A 25,476-nucleotide genomic window follows, 5' to 3' on the forward strand; every position below is an offset into this window, starting at 1 on the left:
TAAATGGAGAGTAGCTGAGTGATGTCTTGGATTCTTTCAGTCCATCAGAATGTGAAAGAAGGGAGAGGGGGAGACCAGAGCGTAGCTGAGAGCAGACTTGTATTGGTCTGCTTCTCTTGGGCCAGCCAGGAAAATAAGAGTGAGGAGATTGGAAGGAGAACCCATAAAGAAGCTTGGCAGTCTTCAAAATGTCATTTCAAGCAAACCTTAGACATGCTCTTGTCAAACTTAATTTTCAGCTTGCCTGCATGTGCCCATCGGGCTTCGGAATAGAGACATCATTGTGGGGTGCACAGCAAAGCATGGCTGCAGGCATCGCTGCACGTGCACAGCTGGTCCTTGGAAAATTTGGCTCTGAGCATTTTGCTGTTGACGTCAATGGGAGCAGGGTCAGACCAAACATCCTTGTAATTGAGTTAGACTTGAATAAAGAGCCTTTACTCCATATCAGGCCTACATACCAATTCAGTTCACATTTTCAATATGATGTTTCAAATTCTCTGTTAAAAAAGCTGCAGCAAGTATAGCACAACTTATCAAACCAAATAGCAACTCTTTTGACTGTCTTATCTAATTAGTGTTCTAATTACAAGGAATATGGTGTTTCTGGTATATTTAATACAGTGAAAGGAGTAAATCTTGAACTGAAAGACTCTTCCAATTTCAGCATTATAACAGAGATAGACCAGCTATATGACTGTAAATTACAGAACTGAATAAAATTCTTATAAACAGACTGTATATACTAAATATTACTACATCTCCAAGAACTATCCTCTATACAGCACTACCTCTGGTGTTTCATAAATTTTATTTGTACCTTAATGGCAAATATTTACACAGTAGATGAAATGTTGTTTAAAAATCTGGTAGAATACCGGTGTCACTTTTCCTAATAGAAACTACTCTTCCCATATAGTTTATGCCTTTAATCATCAAAACCTCCAGGGAAATGAATGAATTACTTTTTCACTTCCATTTGTAGTGTTATGCTGTATATTATTTGATCTTAAAGAAACAATATCCTGTGCCACATTGAAGCTTTGGGCTTCAGACCACCTATCATGGCATGTTGATTTTCCACACTTCTTACTTAGAAAAATAGATGACTTGAAGACACAAATAAATTATCAGACAATAATACACAAGGAAACTAAATAGTAACACCAATATGTTGATCTACAAGACTTGTGACCTTTTGTATTTGCTTCCGCAGCCTGTTTTAATTAGTAATGGATATAGTTGCACTCAGATAAACAATTACTGACAATTGAAAACAGCACCTTATAAGCAAAGCATTTGTAGAAATTTAATCTGTGTAGGCAAACTCAACTTCTTTAGGGGGTTGCTTTGTTCTTGTCATAACGCTTAAGTTAATGGACAACTAAAATAGAATGGCTACATGTGTCATACATTGAGTGAAGAGTACAGACCAAAAGCCATTAGTGTCCAGAGAGAAAGACAAAGACTGAAATTCTATTGCTTCCAGATGAGTCCTTACTAGTCCCCAAACTCTGTATTAGTATGACAGGCAAGAGGCAGAGCCATTAATCCAAAGGTCAGATAGTGCAATTTTAGCCAGATTTCCTTGATTGAAAAGGCAATGGGAAATTATCTAGAATGCTAGTGTTATGGAATCTACAAGATGATACTTTTAAAAAAACAATTTTAATGTCTTGATGCCCTAAGTGACAATTCTACTTGTCGTACTAAAAGGGAAAAAATAACTTTTCAGTACTGCCTGTGGCAGAACAGTTAGCTAAAAGGAAAGTGGGGTTGTGGTGATTCCTGAAGTTACTTTAAAAATGTTTAAAGTAACTTTTCAGCTTTCTTTATTTCTTCACAATTAACAAATATAATCAAAGTGTAGATCTGAGAAAAGTACTGCTAGTGTTATTGTCAGTTTTCTGTAATGTCACTAATAACACTTTTGTTCTTGACAAAAAATGTAGTCATGCTGATATTTTTACTTTTAACTATTGCAAACAGCTCCTAACTGTAGAATTTAGGGTTGTCTTCATTTGTCATATTCACTAGTCTGATATTTGTTACTTTAGTAAGTCTGTGTAGCCCACTAAGGACATTACTATACAAATCTTAATTACTGTAGAGGGTACATCGATCCTATAGAGCTATGCAACAGAGCAATGTCTAATTTAAACTAGATTATGGACTGGTAGATGACCACTGAAGCAATGTATATGAGACCCTTTTCTTCAATTAACTGATACCTATTGGTTAGAGGTTTTTTGGCTTGAAAGTATTTCAAAAGTAGTTCTGCAGATTGGCTCATCTTCTTTAATACTGGGTTGCTCCCAGATCCCAGCCACTACATAGATCGGATTATAGCTGGTTGAGTTCTGTAAACTCAGTTGGCTAGGAAAAAAGTGTTTCTTTTTAAAAGTTACCAGTCTTCCAATCCTGAATCTTAATTAATGTCAAAGGGTAGGAGGAAAGAGAAGAAAGACTATTCTGTTTGTGAACCAGCAAAACTTGATTAAGTCAAAATATAACGATATTTAATTATTTGTGGCTGTGAAACCCTTTTGTCAGCACAGTCTTTCACCCTCTTGTTTGTTCTTTTTTGTCAATGTTTTGGAGATGTAAGAGGGCTTTGAGTGGGGAGGGGCAGATAAACAGTAGAAATGAGCTCTTGTGCAGGTGCTAAAATCCTGTTGTATTGTGTGCACCATAAATATTTGAATGGGTTATTGGTTGACCTGACTGGCTTGGTACTTGATGTAGTGAAGTTTCAATGAGAGCTGGTGCAAATCAGATGCGCCCCTGACATGTGGCATGGAAAAGTTCGCAATGCCACTCCAACATGTTTTTGTTCACTAGGTGGCCAGCAGAGAGAGATGAAAGATTTCCCAATCCATTCCCCCCCCCTCAGTTGTTGCACAGATTGAGAAAGGTGTCTCTGTCCAAACTATTACTATTACTCCACAACAAGAATTGTGACTGAGCCAGAGCAACTGCTGTCATTAATTTCCTTACCCCTGGATTCTGATTCACTATGGGATTCACCATAGCGGAGTGAGAGAGTGTTCATGCTAGAATTGCATGGCAATTACTGTAAATGCTCTGGTGAGTAGTGGTTGTAAAGTAACTATTTGTCCTAGAGTTAGAAGTTTGCTGCTGGAGGAGGAGGTGCTGTAGTTGTTCACTAGAATGACCTTTCCCCACACCTATGCTGGCAGCTAGCACAGACACTGTCATTTTTCAGGTTTCCTTTTAATGTGCAATGTCTCAGTGAATCTGGGGAGCAGCAGCAGGTGTGAGGTGGTAGTGGAAGTATTATAGCCTGTGGTGTTCAGGATGCCTGACTAGATGATGTAATGGTCCCCTCTGGCCTTGCAGTCTATTAATCTATGCCCCACTAATTCTTATTTGAATGATGAACCTTCTTGAAACTTTCTTTCCCACCTGTTTGGTTGTGTTAGATAGCGAATGCTGTTATTAATGAATTGTTTATGGCAATGGGTTGTAAAGATGACTTTGTACTCAGGACCAGAATACGCAAAATGAAATGAGGAAAAAAATGAATTGACAAATTTGTGCTGATGTCATATTGCTGAAATACTGTAATAAAGTTAACCTATTTGTCATGATGGGATTATAGCCAGATGAATTGTGTGTAAAGTGCCTAATTGGGAATTACAGATGAAAGAAAGAGGAGGGGAAAAAACCCAGATTTTCCCTTTTAGTTTCTGTTAACTATATTTGACTTCTCTTCTTTCAGAACATTTTGTCATGGAAAAAATATCAGTGTCCAGAGTTCGCCTCATACCAAGGAATTATATAGTTTTCAAGGCAAACATAATCCCTCCTTTCATTTCATACTTACTATTTTAAGAGATTTTGCTATCAGTGCAATGTGAGAATGAAATTTATGTCTAGAAGGTACAGAACTTTCAGTCAAAAGAGTCATAATCTCTTGTCTTGTTAATTTGTGAGGCCACTTTCTCCAAATGCAGTGCAATGAAAGACGGTGGCAGTACTCAGTGTTACTAAAAGTACAACAGAATTTATAAAAACAATTATGCTTTTCTTCTTTTTTTTTGTACTGAACAAAGTTATGATCTATTCTGAGGCCTTGATCAGTCAGATAATGACGGTGAGATCAAATCTGCTAGATACTGAGCCAGAATGGGAGATGAATGGGAGTTGAAAGTGATAAGCATCTTGCAAGATTGGCCTTCTAAAGAAAATTAGTTCACAAAAGTCATATTGTGCCAACAGTTTTAAAGAAGAATTCCCCATTGATTTCAACAGGAAGTTCTGCTTAAAGGCTGATAGCATAGTTTGGCTCCATGATGGAGTTTTTAAGGATCTAACCTGATTTCATAGATTTGCTGCATAGTGTAACAATGTAGTGTACAACCTACAAAATTCCTGACTTTAGATAATGCTTTCCTTTCGGTGCTTTGCTCAGCTGTAGTTTGAAAAGCTCTCCAAGTCCACAAACATCGGGCAATAAAAGTTTTAGTATATTTTGAAGAAGAAAAAATCTTTCATTTTTACTCCCTCAGATGACTGTCAACAGCATCACTCCATTACACTCACATTCTCAAATCATCCTGTATTCCTGAGTGAGGGAATGTTGTGTATTGGCTAAAGCAGGGGACTTTGCACCACCACTTTGTGACTTTGTGGAAATGCCTCAACATACTCATCAGTAAAATGGGGATAATACATGTCTACTTCACATGGCATGTTGAGAGTAAACAAATGTTTGTGATGCACTCTGTGCTAGGTGGTCTTGAACGGGGAGTTCCCATTGCTTAATACTGCAGAACATTGATTTCTGAAATGGTAACTTCATGGAACTGGGTTTATGCAGATTAAAGAAATTAACTCCATGTCTTTCCTGGCTCCTCCCTTCTCCAGTTATTGAAGCATGCATACTTTTACATCTGTGTTCCACAGTTCTAGCAGGCTTTTCATTTGTATTTGTATCTGGTCCCTACAAGATATTACCTATATAAGCAGAGGCAAACTTAAATGTCTGTCAAAAATGCCGGGAAGTTACAGAGAAATTTATTACTTGAATGATGGCTTCAGAGAAGCCCTCTGTATGCTCACTTCAGTTTCAATTTAGAATGGTAGTTTGAGCAACCTGTCCGGTTGGCAGCATGACTTAGATTTGAGGATATTCAAAATTTTCTGCAGCCATTCCCAATGAAAAGTAAAAATGGAGCAGGAAGGAAGTTTTGCACTCTGCAGCGTTGTTGGAAGGCTGTGGATTCATTAGTTTGTCTTTTAGAAGATACTACAAGCTTTGTTGCAAGGAGTCATTTGTTACTGATTGCCTGAGATTTGTATGACTTTTTAGAGTCAGTATTTCTGTGAGTGATAACAGTGCAATGGCTTTGTTTTCTTGCAGTAACTTTCTGTAGATCACTTTTGTTTTTTTGAGAATTCATAGAAACTCATTTCCTTTTCACCTCAGAGCACTTGCTTTAGTTTTTTGGGCCATGATATACACAATCTCTTCCCCTTGCTAAAAATCTATTTACCTAACGACACACATACATAGCATCTCATTCATATGTGAGTTTGGAATGGGGGGCTGAGAGAAGGCTCTTTATATTTATTTAAAATATATTCAGAACAAGATCATGATAGAGTTCATTCTGAGCATTTTGCTTTATTTGAGGAGTTCCACTGGATCCCAGACATGTAACAACTTGCACTTCCTGTCTGCTTAATTTTAAAACGTGTATTTACTCTTGAAAGAAAGAAAGAAAGAAAGAAAGAAAGAAAGAAAGAAAAGATATTGGTGCATTCAAGATTGTGAAGATATGAGATGTATGAATAAGTGCTCATATCTTGAGGGCTTGGTTTCTAAAATGCACAGTTCTGAACATTCGAACTGAAGTGGTGAAGGCTTAGAGTAGAATTTTCAAAAGTGCCTAGTGTCAGTCAGCCTAACTGCGCTGCCACTGAAGTCAGTTGTAACTCCCATTGACTTCAGTGAGAGCAGAGTTAAACCAACAGTGAAAATCCCCCCTTAAGCAGTTTATTTTCTGTGCCATTGATGAACTGCTTGAGCTGGTGGAAACTCGTAACCCAGCTGCTGCTATTGAAAATTTAAAATAAGTACAATTCCTTGATTAAAGAGTTTTGTTAAAGACTTCCACTTTCCTTTGTGATGATTGCGTCTCCCTGCCTACTACAAGGTGGGACATTGTACGTGATTTTGGTATTTGGAAAAGGATTATTCAAACCATGTATTTTTCTCATTTGGCATAACAACTATTGAAGAAAACCTAGCACCATGTTACTGAATGGCTTTCCTGTGTATGTTTCTTAGCACCTCTGCTAATGTGTTTGTAGGAAACATCTTGATAATGAAGAACTTTAAGAAACAAAGGGTTACAGCAAATGTGCCCTGTTCTAAGTCAGCTTCTTTTGGGAAGTGGATTAGAGTAGCATTTTTGCTGAAGTTGTGTATTTAAAGGAAGATTATGCACATTGCACTTGTTTTTTTGTTAGATTCAGATAGCTACTCAAGAATCATAAGTATTTCAAAAGCCTGAAGCATCATTTTGTAAAATCATATTATGACATTTATCTTTTCACTCTGTGGTTTAGTTTTCTGTGTTCATAAACATTTCAGGCTTCTTCCCAAATAGATGTTTAGATACTTCATTAGCTACAAAAAAAAATTGAATACTATGGGTTAATCTAACAAACTTGGTCACCTGTAAGGCTGGGTAGTCAAATCCAACCCTGGGAGTTGGATTATTAGCAGAATCTACTGATAAATACACAATTTAGAAGTGCTATGTTTTGTACAGCTAAGTGAGATGCAGGCGCCCAGCATATGTCGGAATTGCTATTCTGACTCATGGTCCATCTCATCTAGTATCCTGTCTCTGACAATAGCCAGTACCAGGGGATTCAGAGAAAAGCATGAAACCACAACTCACCTAAGAGGGAATTTCTACCTAAACCCAGGAAGGTAGTGGTTGGTTTATATTCCAAAGCATGATAGTTGATACCTGTCTGTAAATGCTGTATCTTATCTATGACCCCAGTCCTGCAGAAACTTAACATGGTTCACTTTATGTATGTGGTAGCCACATTATGTATGTGATCTATTCACACATGTAAAATTAAGCATCTGCATGCATTGTTGCAGGATCAGGGCATAACATAGCTGTGGATGTGATAATTTTCCATGTCTAATTAGTTTTTTTTAAATCTCCTGTGAAGAGCTCGACCTCACTGATATCATGTGGCAATGACTTCCACAAATTAAAATTGTATTGTTTTTTAAAAATATTTAATTTATCAGTTAAACTTGTTGCCTTTGTTGCCACTATCACCTCAGTATTGCGTTATGTAGAAGGGTAAATGTGAATATCTGATATACCTTCTTTATGTCGCTCTTTATTTTGTACCACTTTAAACTAATTTAGTCCTAATGTTTTAATCTCTCTGCACGTTGGAAGTCTTTCCATACCTCTGATTTTCATTGCTGTACCCTGAACCCTTACTTATTCTACAGTATCTCATTTGAAATGGGAATTACTGAATCTGAACTTGGTATTAAAAGTAAGGGTTCACCACTGGTATTATACAATGACATGGTATTCTGTATATCATTCTCCATTCCTTTCTTAGCACCATTGAATATCTTATTTGTTTTTATGACCACTGCTGCGCGATGAGCAGACACTGTCACTGAGCTGTCCACAGTGATGTCTAACTCTTTGATGAGTTCTAAATTACATAGGAAATGTGTATTCTCAATTGTTTCTTCTGATAAGCAAGTTTCTACAGTACTTTAAATACATCTGACGTGTTGCTAATTCATAGAACCTTTAAAAGTTTCTCATAACCCTCTTTAGATTTGACAAATCTAAATAATTTCATGCAAGATGAAAATTTGTCCATTCATTCTTCACCTCCTCTTCCAGTTCATTAGTAACAATCTTAAATGTTACTTGTTCTGGTACATCTCCTTGGGATACCCCATTGTTTGTGCTCAGATACTATGTGAAGGTTGTGCATTCACAAGAAATCAAGACATGCGGTGCTGGGAAGGAACCAGTTGTTGTGGTACATATAGATACAAAAGACATAGAGAGGGAAAGTAGGAGAGAGGTCCTGGAGGCCAAATTTAGGTTGCTAGGTAAGAGATTAAGGTCTTCCATGGAAGCATGCTTCCAGATCTCTCATTTCAATAAGTGGATGAGATGATGGTATAGGGATGAAGGTTTTATGTTTATTACAAACTGGGGAACCTTTTGAGAAAAGAGGAGCCTATACAGGAAGGATGGTCTCACCCTAAGTCAAAATGGAACCAGATTGCTGGCATGTACAATTAAAAAGGTTGTAGAGGATTTTTTTTTTTTTTTTAAACTAAGGGCTGGGGAAAAGCTGGTAGACATGGAGGAGCCCACATTTTTGGCAGAGACTTTCCTTAGAGCTGAGTTTATTAAAGGAGCAACTCTATATCCTAGAAAATGAGGATAGGAAAGAAGTTGGTAAAGTAGAAGTAAGAGTTAGTGAGTCAAATGGAAAAGAGTCCCATTAAAAAAATAACACGCAAAATGTACAAATGCTAGAAGTCTAAATGCTAGGATGGATGAACCTGAGTGTCTGGCATTACATGAGGATATTGATATTATTAGCATTGTGGAAAGTTGGTGGAATGAGGAAAATCAATGGGCTATGGTAATACCAGGGTACAAATATATAAGAATGACAGAGTAGGTTGCACTGGTGGGGGAGTGGCACTATACGTGACATAGAGTCAAATACAGTAAAAAATCTTAAATTAATCAAACTGTACCATAGAATCTCTATGGATAGAAATTCCTTGCTTGAACAGTAAGAGTATAGCAGCAGGAGTATACTACGGATCAGATGGTGATAGAGACTGTGAAATACTCAAGGAGATTAGAGAGGCTACAAAGGCAGAAAACACAATAATAATGGGGGATTTCAGCTATCCTCATATTTACTGGGTACATGTCCCCTCAGGATGGAATGCAGAGATAAAACTTCTAGATGCCATTAATGATTGCTTCTTGGAGCAGCTTGTCCTGAAACCCAAAAGTGGAGAGGCAATTCTTGATTTAGTCCTTAGTGGAGCACAGGATCTTGTCCAAGGGGTGATTATAGGTGAACTGCTCAGTAATAGCAACCATGATATAATTAAATTTAATATCCTTTTGGGGGAAAAATGCCAAACAATTCTACCACAGTAGCATTTAACTTTAAAAAGGGAAACTACACAAAAATGAGGAGGCTAGTTAAACAGAAATTAAAAGGAACAGTCACAAGGGTAAAATAAATGCCTGTTAACTCTTTGGAGACAAACCAAAACACAAATTAAAAAACAGTAAGATGACCCCCCTTACCTCCCTCCCACCCCCCGCAAAAAAAAAAAAACAAAAAAACCAACAAAAAAAAAAACAACCATAGCTAAACAGCAGCGTAAATATCCAGTTAGAGGCAAAAAGGCATCCTTTAAAATTTGGAAGTCCATTCCTAGTGAGGAAAATAGAAGGGAGCATAAACTCTGGCAAGTCAAGTGTAAGGGCAGGCCAAAAAGGAATTTGAAAAGCAACTAGCAAAAGACCCAAAACTTAACAGCAATTTTGTAAAGTACATCAGAAACTGGAAGGTTGCCAAACAATCAGTGAGGCCACTGGACTATTGAGGAGAACTCAAAGAAGACAGGGCTGTTGTGGAGAAGCTAAATTAATTCTTTCATTGGTCTTTATTGCAGAGGATGTGAGGGAGATTCCCACACTTGAACCTAGGGTGACCAAATGTCCCAATATTAGGGACTTAATGATATATACACAAATATACGCTCCCTCTCCCCCCCAAGTCCTGATTTTTTACACTTGCTATCTGGTCACCCTACTTGAGCCATTTTTTTTTTTAGGTGAGAAATCTGAGGAACTGTCCCAGATTGAGATGTCAATACAGGAGGCTTTGGAACAAATTGATAAATTGAACAGTAATAAGGCACCAGGACCAGATGGTATTCACCTAAGAGTTCTGAAGAAACTCAAATTTGAAATTACAGAACTACTAACTATGATATGGAACCTATTGCTTAGATCTGCCTCTGTACTAGATGACTGGAGGGTAGCTAATATAAAGCCAATTAAAAAAAAACCCAAAAATCTCCAGTGGTATTCCTGGGTAAGTACAGGCTGGCAAGCCTAACTTCAGTACCAGGCAAATTGGCTGAAACTATAATAAAAAGCAGAATTATCAGACACCTAGATAAACACAATATGTTTCAAGAGTCAACATGGCTTTTGTAAAGAGAAATTGTGTCTCACCAATCTATTAGAATTCTCTGAGGGTGTCAACAAGCATGACGAGTGGTCTAGTGGATATAGTGCACTTGGACTTTCAGAAAGTCTTTGACAAAGTCCCACACCAAAAGCTCATCAGCATATTAAGTGGTTGTGGGAGAAGAGAGAAGGTTCTCTCATGCATCAGTAACTGGTTAAAAGATAAGAAATAAAGGATAGGATCTGTGGTGTTCAGTATATTCATAAATGATCTGGAAAAAGAGGGTGAACAGTGAGGTGGAAAAAATTGTAAATGATACAAAATTACTGAAGTTAGTTAAGTCCAAAACTGGCTGAGAAGAGTTACAAAGTGATCACCCTGAATGGGGTGACTGGACAACAAAATGGCAGATGAAATTCAATAATGATAAGTGCAAAGTAACGCACACTGGATAAAAGAATCCCAATAATATATACAAAATAGTGGGGCCTAAATGAGCTGTTACCACTCAAGAAAGAGATTTTAGAGTCATTGTGAATAGTTCTCTGAAAACATTTGCTCAGTGTGCAGCGGCAGTCAAAAGAGGCTAACAGAATGTTCGGAACCATTAAGAAAGAGACCGATAATGATAAAACAGAAAATATATCACTATATAAATTTATTGTACACCCACACCTTGAAGACTACATGCTGTTCTAGTCACCCCATCTCAAAAAAATATATGTTAGAACTGGAGAAAGTACTGAGAAGGACAACAAAAATGATGAGGGATATGGAACAGCTTCCATATGAGGAGAGATTAAAAAGACTGGGACTGTTCAGCCTAGAGGTATTTGACAGAGGTTTATAAAATCATGACTGGTATGGAGAAAGTGAATAAGGAAGTGTTATTTACCTTTCACATAACACAAGAACTAGGGGTCACATGAAGAATTTAATAAGCAGCAGTTTTAAAACAAACATAAGGAAGTACTACTTCACACAACACACAGTCAATCTGTGGAACTCGTTGCCATGGGATGTTAAGAAGGCTAAAAGTATAACTGGATTCAAAAAAGAATTTGATAAGTTAATGGAGAATAGGTCCATCAATGGCTATTAGCCACAATTGTCAGGGATACAACCCCATGCTATGGGCATCCCTAAACCTCTGACTGCCAGAAGCTGGAACTGGATGATGGGGGATGGATCACTGGATAATGGCCCTGTTTTGTTCATTCCTTCTGAAACATCTGGCACTATCCACTGTCAGAAGACAGGATACTGGGCTAGATGGATCATTGGTCTGACTCAGTATGTTCTTCCATTCTATAGTAATGGAGGCCATATAAGTACCTAAGATGGATGGAGATTAACCACTTTCCATATTAAAATCGAGTTATTTAGTTCCACTACCTGTTTTCTATCCATAACACAACTTTAACTTTTCCCCTAATAACCTGTTGTTGCAGGGTAAATCCAGCATAAGAAGTAAGCTCTCGCAACCTTAACTTTTGAACCTAAACATTTGAAACCTTTGCCTTCTATGTATTATTCTAGGGAAAATAATTTGCATTCATGTACAGTTGGGGGAAAATCCCCCTATTGCAAAGGGCTGGTTATGGGCTTTTGCATAAAGGATGTGCATGCACTTCCACACACAGGATCTCTACATCTCAGAAAAATGGATTCTATGTTGGCTTTGAACATGCTCTGGGATTGGGGAGGCACACGTTGTGACTGAAAATTGCCACTTACAAGGTACTGAGCTATACCAGCCATTATTCTAGCCCCTATTGTGTACATACTATAATTCGGAGAGATTCCCCCAGGTTAGAGAAGAGAGAGTGGATTTAATACAGCCCCAGCTCCTACACAGGGTTTTATGGGATTTTCCTGAATTTCCCCTTTAAAAATGTAAGCAATCGCCAGTAGAAGTCTAATTCCTTACTATTCTGTGCATCCTTTAGACACAAACTGATAGGTGTAGAGATTACATGTTCTAAACGTGGGATTCAGTAAGTAAGGAGTTCATAAAATTCATGCATTTTTGTGTGCATGTGTAAATTCTGTGAATTTTGAATCCAAGTGATAGATACACAAATCTTCAGTGAATAGGTCCCCAACTCCCTGTCCTTTATTTTTATGACAAATGGCTTTTTTTATATTCCATTTTCTACAAGTTTTCATTCGGCAGAATTAAGCAGTGCACACTAAGTGTTTAAACTTTACTTTGATGCACATTCTGTATCTGAACGAAAGATCAGGACTTTTATCTACAAGCTGCTGATCAATTACCTTTCTAAAAACTTATTCCATAATTTTCCTTTAAATTTAAAAGAAAAAAATGATACCACAATCAGCCCTATGAAGACAGGGATATCCAAAGGGGTTAAAAAAGTTGCCCAGGATGAAGGTATAAGGAAGGAAGTCTAGACCAACTGTAGTAGGATTAAATGCCTTTGCAGAATAATCCCATACTCCTGTAATGAAGGAAATGGTATGTAATGCATATATTTAAATTCTTGAAACAAGCAGATTGCCGACATGCTAATGAATTAAATATGTGACAACTTTTAAGCGCTGCATAGTTGCTGAATTGTCAGTGCAGGTGACTTTATCATCAGCAGACTTTTGATGATTATATGCGTAGGATGAAATAACCACTTGTTTCAAAAAACAGACTCTAATATCTTATGTGAAGGTCGGTTTCATAGATTTGATTCCTTAATATTCTAGCTGACAGTCCCATTTTGTGAAGTATGAGTCTTTAGATACATAAGTCTTAGATATTGTAGTACCACAAAGGCTACTATGTGCAGCATTGCAATTAGATAGAGAAAATCCTCTTACTATGGCACATATGTAACCAGTAAACCAAAGCTTCAGAATCCTTTCCCTCTAGAACTGCAATATTGGCACACTCTGATTCTAGATAGTAATGCTTTTTATTTTAGAAATAAAATAAACAAACGCAAGGTTTTAAAAATGCAGCTCATTGGAAGGTGACATTATTCCCATTAAACTGAAAAAGAATTATGGCTAGAACCCTACTAGTAATTGATATTTAGGTTTATCTTCTGATTTATTTTTCTTACCTCTTGTGGTAACATGGATTGAATTATTGCTTCGAAATGGAGAAAATGAAACATTTGTATTAGTAGTTTGGATCTTACTATATTAAATGTATTGGTTTAAAACCCCATATTCCTCCTCCTTGAAAACTAGCAAAATAGTCAAATGCAAAAGAATCTATTGAAAAAATGTCTTTTAATAAAAGTTGAAAGTCTTCAAAATATATTTGCCCCTCGAGCAAACTTTTTTCATTTAATATTGTGTCTGTTAATTAGTGCTTCAAATTTGCAAATTCTTTATTGGTTTATATCAATGTAATACCCAAAGCTCATCTCATTGCCAGATTTGAATGAAATATGATCCTGTTTATTCTATTAAAATGAAGGCTTGAAATTGTTACCCAAATGCCACAGGAATTCTTGCCATTTTCTCATCAAATTCCTCATCAGATTTTTTGTTAAAGTCACATTGTTTTAGATTTTGTGCCTTGGCATTTAAATGAAATTCAATGTGCCCCACTGGAGGAAACATCTGCAGGGACATATTATGTACAATATCCATTCCAATCAAGTGTACTGTGTAACTGAATGAGAAGCTTATTCTTACTCCACTTAGATTTACTCTAATGTGGCTACTGAGTCAATCTGTGAGAAGGAACACTAAGAAAATTAAACTAGCAGAACAGTAAAGGTGGGGTTTTGTGTTTCCTTAATACTCAAAGCAAATACTTCATAGTGTACAATATTAATTTTAAGCCTGGGATTTTCAAATGGACCTCGAGGAATTAGGTGCTCAATTCCCAGTGAAATTCAATGTGATTTGGGACCCCAACTTCTTTAGGTTCCTTTGATAATCCCAACCAGAGTGAGTAAAATTCAGACTCTTCTTTTAATATAAATCTTTTACATACAGAATCTGATAAAAATGTTTGACTAAAAAAAGTTCAGCTCCATAACAATGTAGTATCTACTAAAAAAGCGTTGTGAGCAAAACATTAGACCACTAGTGGTCTTTGTTCCACTCAAAATGGCCTTTGTTGCAACCGGGCTATAGAAATTCTATAAATCTATGGCTAGGCATAGAGAAAGAGCCTGTTCCTTAATCAGAGGAGGTTCTTACCCTTTGGAAGCAACTGCATATAATGCCTTACACACCTATAGGAGTCTGCCCCCTTGAAAATTGGTAATCAGAGTGGAGAATGGGGGAGGAAGCCCCCTATGTCAACAATAGCAATTGGGGTACAAGTAGCTCCTTCTTCCTGATCATGGATTAGGGCAAGAAGCCCTAAGTGCCACACTGCATGGATCAAGGGTTGGGGAGGCCTCAAACCACCCTAGTAAATGATTATTGTTAAAGACGTGCCAGAAGCGAATGCTCTGCCCGTACCCTCCTTTCTGCTGCTGGTGAATGAGAGGGTTGCACTTAAAGTGATGGCCTTTGCATTTGGGTGTGTGCGGGGGGGAGGTCAGTTACATGAGCTCTCCTTAGCACAGGCATGTCCACAAATTCCTGATACTGAGCTGTTCCTTTCCCTTTATTTTGCCTTTATCTTAGGATAGGTCGAACTTGTGAGTACCACCAGCAGGGCCCAAACATAATTTTTTCAGGCCCCCCACACATACCACAATCCCCATCCCATACATACTATCTCATGAGCCATGACAATTTTTTCCTCATGGTAATGTGGGTTGCAGCCTGGGCTGGACCCCCCAGGATCTCTGCGTCCTGGTAAAACGTATCCTCTTTTCCCCTCCCATGTGGGGGCCCCGACCACCAGCACATGCAAACTGTTGAGGGGCTTGCAGAAGGAGGGCCCTCGTCATCCACTTTGAAAGGGAGAGCAGGACACTCCTTTTTCCAAGCTGCTGAAGCAAGCCTTAAGTGATGCTTGAGTAACTCTCTGCCTACAACTTTACGTATGCACTGTCTTAACTGAAAGTGTTGCCCAAAGTTCTTCCTCTCTAGCTCCAGTGCATTCTTTCACCTTAAATGTATTACTGCCAAAGGAATCCAATTTTGTTACAATCCACCAATTCTACCCATTTCCCCAGAATACTATTTAGACTTTTGCCTTTACTTAGTGAGAGCCTCCAAACATTACAGTTCCCCACAAGGTGACTTCTTGAGAAAGTTGATAGTACTCTTAATTTAAAAACAAATCTGTCAGGAAACCTGGTCTAAAGCAGTCACCAGACTCAGTGCCAAGAATGTTCAGGGAAAAAACTATATTGCCAAAGAAAATGGCAAATTTACTGTAGAATTTAAACAAACTCTTCATGTGTGTGTGTTTTTTATAAAACAGGTTTATCTGACAAGAGCATGTACAATGCTGAAGAATTTATTAACCATATCAGAAGTCAAGATACTTTATACCAAGAACTATCTCACTTCTCTCGGATTCCCAAGCAAAGGTCTGATGGAATAGGAGAGCTTTAGATTAGGCCCTGGAATTCAACAGAACCAGGCTCCGACACATCAGTTGGAGAAAGGAGTTCAAATCAGTGGCCCCATTGTTGAAAATATTCTACTTACAGACTCCTACCTTTGATACCTAGGTACCTTTGATATCTTTGATATCATTGATAATTGCAACAGCTGATGCCTGCTGTCAAAATGGTTCTAGGGAAAACAGGCAGTTTCTCAGGTAGCCAACATCCAACCTATATAGATCAAAATCAACACACTGGATTGCATTTGGAAGCAGATAAGCTGGTGGGAAAACAGGTGTTATGTACTTTTCACAGCTGACTCCACTGAACAAGAGAGCAGCAGCGTTACGCATTAGCTGTAACTTCCAAATGGTCTTCAGGAGTAAAAGTGTCCTAGTCTTATTTATTATTTGTAATACAATAGCAATTAGAAGCCTCAGTCTTCACCCCCTATTGTGTTAGGTGCTGTACAGGCATATAGTAAAAGATTTTCCCTGCCCCAAAGAGTTTACAGTCTTAGTTTTTGACAAGATATAAAATGGATTAATCAAGGAAATGGAAAGGTGAAGAGAGGGAGGACTGACAATAAGCATGGTTTTGTAGGTTAGCTGCATGGTCATATATACAGTGGTGCTGGGGTCTAATGGAGACAAATAAACAGATCAGCAGCAGCAGTCTCAGCTCACCATCTGCCTAGCCATTAATATCTAGCCGTGTTCTCTTGGGATCACTGTATAAGTGTGTCTTGAGGAGGGATTTGAAGGATAATAGGATAGTGGCTTCATGGACTGTGGTGGTGGTTTGGTTTTTTTTTGTTTTGTTTTGTTTGGAGGGCATTTCATGAATAAGGGTGGGAGGCATGGACTACAACATTAAAATGCTTGCTGGAAAATGGGCAATAAAGGATAATGCCAGTGGAATAAAGATGGGGGAGGTTGATGACTAAGGTCAAGATTTTGTCATGGTTATTTTTAGTAAAAGTCACAGACAAGTCTACAGGAGGGGGACGGTGCAGCAATCACGGAGAGCGGTTCTGGGTCCCCCATTAAGCATTTTGGCTCCACCTCCAGGATTTCCCGTGGTGGCTTGGGGCTCCGGCATCTACCCCAGCCATGGCTGATGTCCCTGGGGTCTGCCACTGAGGCTGAAAGCTGTGGGGTATCTCTGCAGCCTGAGGCGGGTCAGGCCTGCGGGGTCCCTAGTGGAGCTGGGAGCTGTGGAAGCTCCGGGGTCCCCTCACTGCCCGCCCCCACTCGTGGCTGCAGGGCTGCCTGCGGTGGCTGACAGCTCTGGGGTTCCTGTCGCCCTCAACCCGCTCCGACAGACAGCAGCAGGGTTGCTGCTGCTGGTGGCTCAGAGCTGTGGGGCTCCTGCTGCTGGGTCTCTGCCACCCGCAGTGGCTTGGAGCTGGAGGTCCTGCTGTGGCTGACTGCAGCAGGGCCCCCGCTGGCAGTGGCTCAGCGCTGTGGGCCCCCTGCAGTGGCTGAAAGCTGTCCGCCTCCCCAGAGCTCTGGGACCCTCTCTGCCTGTGGTGGCTGAGAGCTCTGAGGTCCCTGCAGCCCCCAGAAGTTGACAGCTTCTGCCCCAAGCTAAAGAAGATAATGTCATGGAATCATGACCTCCATGACAAAATCGTCTCCTTACTTGATGACGTATTTGAACAGGTGAATACAACAAGGCTAGATTGTTTGTTTGTTTTTCATAGGTTTCTGCCCTTGTCATCAACGTCAATATTACTCTGAAAAGTGACCCAGTAAAAATAGCATTTGATTCCATGTTTATTGTCTCTCAGTGACTTCCTATTAAATGTGTAGGGTTGACAAGTAAAGGATAACTTCCTAACTGCCAGTTCAGCAAAGTCAAAGTTGTGTTCTTTCCACCTCAGGAAACATCACCAGTAATAAAGTTTCAGAGGGCCTAATTCTGCCTTAAGTTTTCATTGTGCATTCCCATTATATTAGTTGGACAGAATGTTGGCTTTTGCAATTGGAATGATTGGATTGGAAAAATTTGGTTCTTGCAGTTGGAGTTATGGAACTTAATTGTTAACAATGGATGTGCCTGAATCAAATCTATCTTGCTCTCCATTAGCTGTGCTTGTCTTTACAGTGCTAACAGGACTAAAAAGTAATACTGATTATTATTTTTGACATTAAAGTCAACACATATAACTTTGAATATATACATAGGGAAAAGATCTGTTGAATAAGAAGTCCAGTTTCATAGCCACTTCTAAGAACATATTCAAAACACACAGCTGGTTACATAACAGATGCAGTATTTGCACTCGTATCTCATATTAATTACTCAAATCGACCAAATATATTGATTATATCATCAATATTCTATTGAGCAGAGATATATAGCTATATACACTACTCAATACACTAGTACACTATATATTTAATTTTTAGTGACCTATTTTTTAACATATACTTTGAGTTTCATGTTATGGTGACTTTATGGATTAACTCTGTGACACAAGTATTTGTTTTTTTAGTAAACTAGGAAAGTGCAGCTATTGTATTTACAATGTCCAGCAAAGTTCCTGCATGCAGGTAACATATATGCAACAGATCACTGTCTTAACAAAGTATTGTGAATACCAAGCTGTAATGTGTGCAAAATATCCCAATATGTAAATATTTCAGTCATTCTAATCTTTTCATGGTCATTAATAGCATTGCTCTCTTTCTTGCTGTATCCCAATTTTACAGCAATTTGAGAAGAGCATTTGAACATGCAATACTGGAATGTCTCCTGAAGAAAGTTTCTCAGTGCAAAAAGTAGTACTTCTATTAAAAATGATGGTGAATCTAGTATGTAGTTAAACCAACAAAAGATTATACTCTATTATTCAGCTTCTGTAATAAATACATTGTCTCTGTCCTTCATTTATCAATGGTAAGATTTGCTAGCATGCTTTTGAAAAATGCCAGGAAAGACTGAGCAAAATGTTTCCAGATAGCATTTTGCAGAGGCTGGTTGGGCCAGCTAGGCCAAGGACACTGAAATCAGAATGAAGGGTTGCTGTCTGATGACACAAACCTCATGCACATCTTGGCATCAAATTCCACTCTGGCAGAGGTCAAGGGGAGCAGTGTGAACAAAAGTGAGGGCAGAATTTGGCCCCAAGTGTCTCATAACACTTGGTATAAATCTGTAAAAACATAAAATTAAATGAGAATAAATGACAGTTGTATCTAGATTTCAGTAATGCCATTATGATCTCTGAATGTTTAGTTCTACCTTTTATTCCTCTCCTCCTTAACTCTAATGTCCTGCAGCTTCATGATGGAGGTCCACATTCTCTCACTCCTTTGCATCATGCTGGCAAAAAGGGACCAGCAAGTGCTTGGATTATTGCAGCTGAGGTTCCTCTTGACCCTTGGTGGGATGGGAATCCTACACCATTTCCCCACATACCTCTTCCTCTGCTGGAGACAGGGTATGTAAGAGAAACAGCCTTCAGCTATTCTCAGCTGGCAGCTATCCCCTTGAGACTTTGGCCAACAGACATAGGGTAGAGCAGCATTTAGGTTTATGTCAGGATTAGTACAGAGCAGGCACCAGAACAGAGTAACAGCAGGTGCCCTTTTACGTCCTCTACTCCCACACTACACAGTGGAGTATGGGCACAACAGAACATCTGTGCTGTAAACTTCTGAAAATTCTACTGGCTTTTCTTTACTTTGGTAAAACAAGCAGCATTTCTAATGACCCCAGCACAATAAAATGAAAGAGGGAGATTTTCACAGGCACAAAGACCAGTTAGACGCTCATCTCCCACTAACTTTCAATGGAAGTTGGATGCCTAACTACCTTTTGTGCCTTTGAAAATCACCCACTAAAGTATTGCATAATGTTAAACACTATATCAATATTTGCCTTTGTATGCTAAATCATTTAGTTGATAATATATCGTTCATGGTTTTCAAGAACAGAACACTTGCTTTTTTTTTTTTTTTTTTTTTTTTTGCTTCCTTTTTATTTTTAGAACTATTTCTCCTTTTGGTAATATTATTGGCATATTTTGCTGTCTGGAGAGTTAGTGTCTAGGTACCAAATGCTTTCTGTGCTGAGTGCCCTTTATTTCCAGTGTCTTCAGGATGAAGCTCTAAACTATGCATTCCAAAAATATTTCTGACTTAACGAATTAGTGGCTTTAGATGCACAGAATGAATTTTGGAAATCATACATTGTAGCAGAGTGGCTGATATCTTCTTAGAAACAGTTGCTCCAGATCAAAAGCATTTCCCACTCTATTGTCCCTTACCATATCAAATAACAATTGAAACAGCAACAGCCAATGAACATGGATCAATGATATCTGCAGCCACTGCATTTGTGTAGGTTTAATCCATTTATGTGAAAATCAAGTTACTGCTGGTCTGTTTTCCCCTTCTCCCCCCCCTTTTACTGGAAACAATTGATAACATTACTTCAGAAGAAATTAATCCTGAGAATTAATTAGCAGAATCTAATATCCAATAAATGCAGTCTCAAGACAGATTTCATGGGTGGTCAACTGTGACATTAAATGGAAGGTAAGAGAACAAAAATCCTGAGCTGTTTTATTTTCTATATAGAAATAGCAGTGAGAGAAAAGGAAAGGAGTAGTGTGACTTTGGCTCTGGGGATAAATAAATAGGACAATAGACGTACCACCACAAAAAATGCTATTGAGAGCTAAATTTCCAGCCACATATCAGCCTAGCCTCATTTGTAAGCACAACTTCCTCCCACAAACTTTCACAGGTGAAGGCTTTGCATTTGCAAATATTAACACTTGGCTAGTATCCTGATTTGCAAGTTCAAAACAAGCAGAGGCCTGTCCTATTTCTTGTTGTTATGCAAGCTTGTAATAACGCCAGGACACCCAAACTGCAATCAGGTCCCTGATGTGCTAGGTGCTGTACATATAGACCCAGCTTCAGCAGAATGCTTTAGCATGTGCTTAACTTTAACCATAGGTGTAATCTCATCCCTGTTCAGTTAAGCATTTAGGGCCAGATTTATAAAAGTGTTTAGGCATGTAAAGATGCAGATAGGTGTCTAATGGGATTTGCAAAAGCACTAGGCATCTATCTGCTTCTTTAGGGGATTAAATACCTTTTACAATTTGGGTCTTATTGATTTAAATAGGTCTTAAGCATATGCTTCAGTGTTTTGCTGAACTGGGGCCATACATAAGGAGGGACTATCCTGGTTCTGATTAGCTTACCGTGTCCAAGTGATAATAGTCGTGCATGCACCTCAGAAAAGAGGGGAGATCTTGAAGAAGGCTCGCCTGGAAATGTAACCTCCAAAAGGGGCCCTTTGCATTTAAAGACTGAGATTCTCCATTAGTTACTATATAAATATAACTTTTAAGAAGGATGCAGGAAATTTCCATATGTTAATTTCAGTATCTACCTAATTTCTGGCTTGACACAAATGGAGGGGAATTCCCAACTTAAGTCTTGCTTTTTGACAACTGTGCTCATTCAGCATGTGTCTTGTGCTAACTCTTTAACAACAACGTACTTCCTATCAGAGGTGATTTGCTTTGTCTTGATTTCTGAGCAATTCCTTTATTTACTGAAATGTCTTCAGATTTTTTCTCTCTTGAAATTGACAGCGTTTAGCCTAGTGAATGAGTAAAATGAAGGATACTGTGACTGTTGGATTCTGGGTTGTCAATTGTTTGGAGGGTTTTTTATGTGATCCCAGGATCCTGTATGTCACTAATTACTACAACTAAAAATGAAGAAGGACTAAAAGATTAGTCATTAGGAACAGCTTGCGGTGTTTGTCATTCAAATTAGGACTCCTTGGTCAGTCTTACTTACAAAATTAAGGTGTTTTTTTGTTTTTTTAAAGATGTAAGCTGATTGAATATATTTAAATTACAAGCTAGTTTTTTTTTCCAGTGGAGAAAACCATGAGGCATGTGGAGAAAGACATGAGGCATGTGTAAAACGTAAAGCAGAAGAATCAGATGTCTGCTGGCAAATTGACTAAACTCATTAATCTTAGAGGCAGTGTACTATAGAGTCTATCCTTTCATGCACCTGCCCATGCCTAAAGTAATTACTTGATGGCACTATTAATACTGAAGAGCTTGAGTGGGGATAGGGTTATCTTCTCTTCTTAGTAATTGATTGCTAGCTGATTAGTGGACAACATTTTTCTTGCAGTATAATTGCCTTTGTGCTATTGTAGCCTTTCTAACCTGGGGGTTAGGCCATTTTGCTGGTTTCAAGGCCTTGACAATAGTACCATTGCCCTCAAAGTAATGAACTGGAACTCAATCTCTGTGAATTCCCCAAACAGTAGATTCCTCGTTAAATGTATTTCAATGATATCCTCTTTCACAACAATAAGGCAACAGAAGATTTGTTGGTTCGCTCCCCACGCCCCGCCATCGAAGTACTTGCAATATTTATAATTCCTATGTGAAAAAGCAGGCATTTGACATACGTTTAATCATTTTGAGTGTGCATATAAAGCTGTTGCTTAAAATTGATCAGACCTGTGGAATAATCTCTAGTGGTCTGTGTGATCTCACAGGCACTGCAAATTCATGGATTCACGCCCCTGAGGAGAAAAGCCACTCAGCTGCTTTTGAGGCTTTTTAAAACCTCAGTGTTTGACTTCCTCATTGGGATCTCATAGGCCTCACAAATTCGCCTTTTTCTTAGTGATGATACTGCACAATGCATGTAAATGACAAGTTATTTTCAGTCAGGTAAGCTGGTGAATATTCCAAGCAAACTTTAATACAGTTATATAATGTCATGAGAATACAATACTGTTACTGTGAAAGGGGTTTTTTTTTTATAAGCAGTTCTGGTTCAGGCTATAGGATGGCTTGTAGAGAAAAGCTGCATTGGCTTTATTGCTATTAATAAATTTACAAAGCTCCATAGGTGCACAATGGTTTTACAGTCAAAGGTTTTGTTATGGACAAACTGGCAAGGGCCCAATTCTTTTTCTGATGTGACTGTGTGACGCTTTCACTGGAATCAGAGGCACGTCAGAAAGGAAAATGTGGTCCTGTATCAGACTAGTATCTTTGGGGCAATTTCTACATCTTAATGAATGAAGGGAGCATTAATAATTAATAAAATGAGTATTTATTTACAATGTTTTTTCTTTCTTTGTAAGTTTAAAATAAAACTTTCCTTGCAACCCTTCTCTTGGACTGTTCTATTTTAAACTTACCTTGTCACACTCACACTGAAGGCAAAACAAAGTAGGTGGGTGGGTTGTGTACTTGCAGCTCTGGAATAAGCCAAAACACACAGCTTCATTTTGCTTATGCGGTTGAACTGAGCTTCCTATCAAAGCTGCTGTAATTTTTTTTCTAACTATTCACTTGAATTGCAATTGTTACTCCAAATACAGTAGAATAGTCATTAGTCCATAGCTGTCCAGCTTCCTGTATTAGAGACTTTCTTCCTCCTATTTTCCATGCTGCCTGTTATTTCCCACTCCATTCTGATTAATCACCGAGCCTCCTTCAACTGCTCTGGAGATCAACATGTCTTACGGATATGGTGGGAAGGTATTGGCAAAGCAGAGAAATATGTGATGTGTGCTTGAATGCCCCAGCCCTGAACTACATGCCCAAACTCCCTCCCTGCAATAGCTGTCTTCCAACAAATTGTAAGACACCACCAATGGAAGGGAGGTTGATGGCCCTGCTGGTCTCTCCCACTGTGCCAGCCTCCTGGACTTGCAGCTTCTTCCCCTGAGTGTTCAAACTGTCAGCTATCTAATCCTCTGCCTAGATTCAGCAGAACCATACTTCTCTCTGGGATGCCAGAAATCAACCCTATTCCCTTTTGGCAGCAACCGAGAGAAGCCTCTGTAGCAGTTCTGTGCTAAATCATAGACCAGGTGCACTGCTGAACTCAAAGGGCCCTGCATGAGTCACTTGTTAATAGGATTAGCCACTGGGCTTTGTGAAGGGAGGCTCCGTTCTCACTGATTCTTTTAAAAGATGATTTTAGCCCTTTTTTAGTGTGAAGCTGGCCTTAAAAATGTCAACTGATTGAGAGGCTTGAAGGAGACAGGCAGTGGAGCTGCACTTCTGCAGAGGGAAAGAACAAAAAGATCCACCTACCTAGCCAATACACACTTCCTATGTCAAATGTCAGTTCAGTTTGTGCTGTGCCCAAGAGATTCGTCTTGTCAGCCTGAGGACCCTGGCATGGGTTATCTCTGGACATAGGAACTGCCATACTGGATTTCAGCAATTAACGTCTAGGGTAAAATTTCAAAAAATCAATGGGACTGTATCACAAGAGCACTCTAGAAAATTTTACCCGTAGTTTAGTCTGGTGCTCTGTCTCTGACTTTAGCCAATGTCAATTTCTTCAGAGGAAGGCGGATAAAACTCCATATTGGGGAATTTATGTAATAACCTGCCCATGGGGAAATGTCTTCTTAAGCTTTGTCTGTTAGTGTTTGGCGGATGGCCTGAATCATGATGGTTTACATCAGGGCTGATATCAAAGTAGATGAGGTCAAGGTGACTTCTGGCTTATTTTACTCATCACATACACAATGAAAAAACCCTCAGAAATACAGATGAAATGCACAATTATTATGTGATGGGTCCTCAGAGCCTATGTGGATTGAGTAAGATTATGGAAAGCTCCATAAGGAAATCTAACCACATTCACAATCAGGTTCTGTTACCTTCATGAAGATCAGCTCAGGTTCCTGATAAAGTTGCAAAACCTGAACTGATTGTTTGGACTTTACTGGTGGTTCCCCAGACAACTTGCTGGGGTGTGTGTTAAAGACATGGGAAATAATTGGAGTGTGTGACATGAGACCACTGAGAGCAGGAAGTGGGACAGGAAGAAGCCACCAGATAGATCCCAGAAGATCTCCAAAGATTCAGAGGGCTAAGGAGAAGTACCTGCAAGGAGAGGCAGATTAGGATGTTTATGTAGGTTCAGATTTGACTGCGGGTAGTCACTGCAAATGGCCCCTAAAAGTCTGGCTCACATTAACATGAGCCTGTGGGGTTTGTACAGCATAAGGGCCAAATTATCAAAATTATCTGACCTAAGTATGTGCTAAGTAAGGTCACATAAAGTCCTTAAAGTAGGAAAACTGATGGAGTTCTGTGATGCAGGGGAAGAGAAAACAAAGACCTTGTGCAAAGACACAAGACCTCTGCGCCCTCTGCTTGCCCTGGGTGTCTACTCCCATGGAGGTCTCATCCACCCTTGTATGAAAGGTGAGTGAAGGGAGGAGCTTGTGCATTGTGCCTCTGCATCTGTGAAGATCCATTATCCAAATTCACTTGTGCAGGGAGGCTCAGGAATGGCAGCAGTTACTTTAGCTTTGAGGACAGGGTCAGCTATTGCTCCAGTGCCCTCCATAGGCAGCATTCCATCCACAGAACTTCTTTTTACACATCCCATTCACCAGTCTATGTGCAGGGACTACAAATTTGGCCCCTAGAAATGAGTCGGTGGGTTTCAGCGCAGTTGCTAATAGGCAAGCCTCCACATTACAAAGACCAGTACCAAAACTGGTCTAAATTGGCACACTCATTGACATTCTCACCTGGAAGACTGAATGGGCATGAAACTGAAGTATTCTCTCAAACCTCACTTCAGGTTTTGGTAGAAGCACATTGCAAGACTTTGAGGGGAACAGCCTCCTTTTGTTTCTGGCAATCATTAACATTCGCTAGGTGCGCTACAACCACAAAAGA

The sequence above is a fragment of the Emydura macquarii genome, unplaced genomic scaffold (genome assembly GCF_026122565.2).
Source record: "Emydura macquarii macquarii isolate MOO-44397 ecotype Brisbane River unplaced genomic scaffold, CSIRO-AGI_Emac_v2 contig_480, whole genome shotgun sequence".
In the NCBI taxonomy this organism is placed as follows: Eukaryota; Metazoa; Chordata; order Testudines; family Chelidae; genus Emydura; species Emydura macquarii.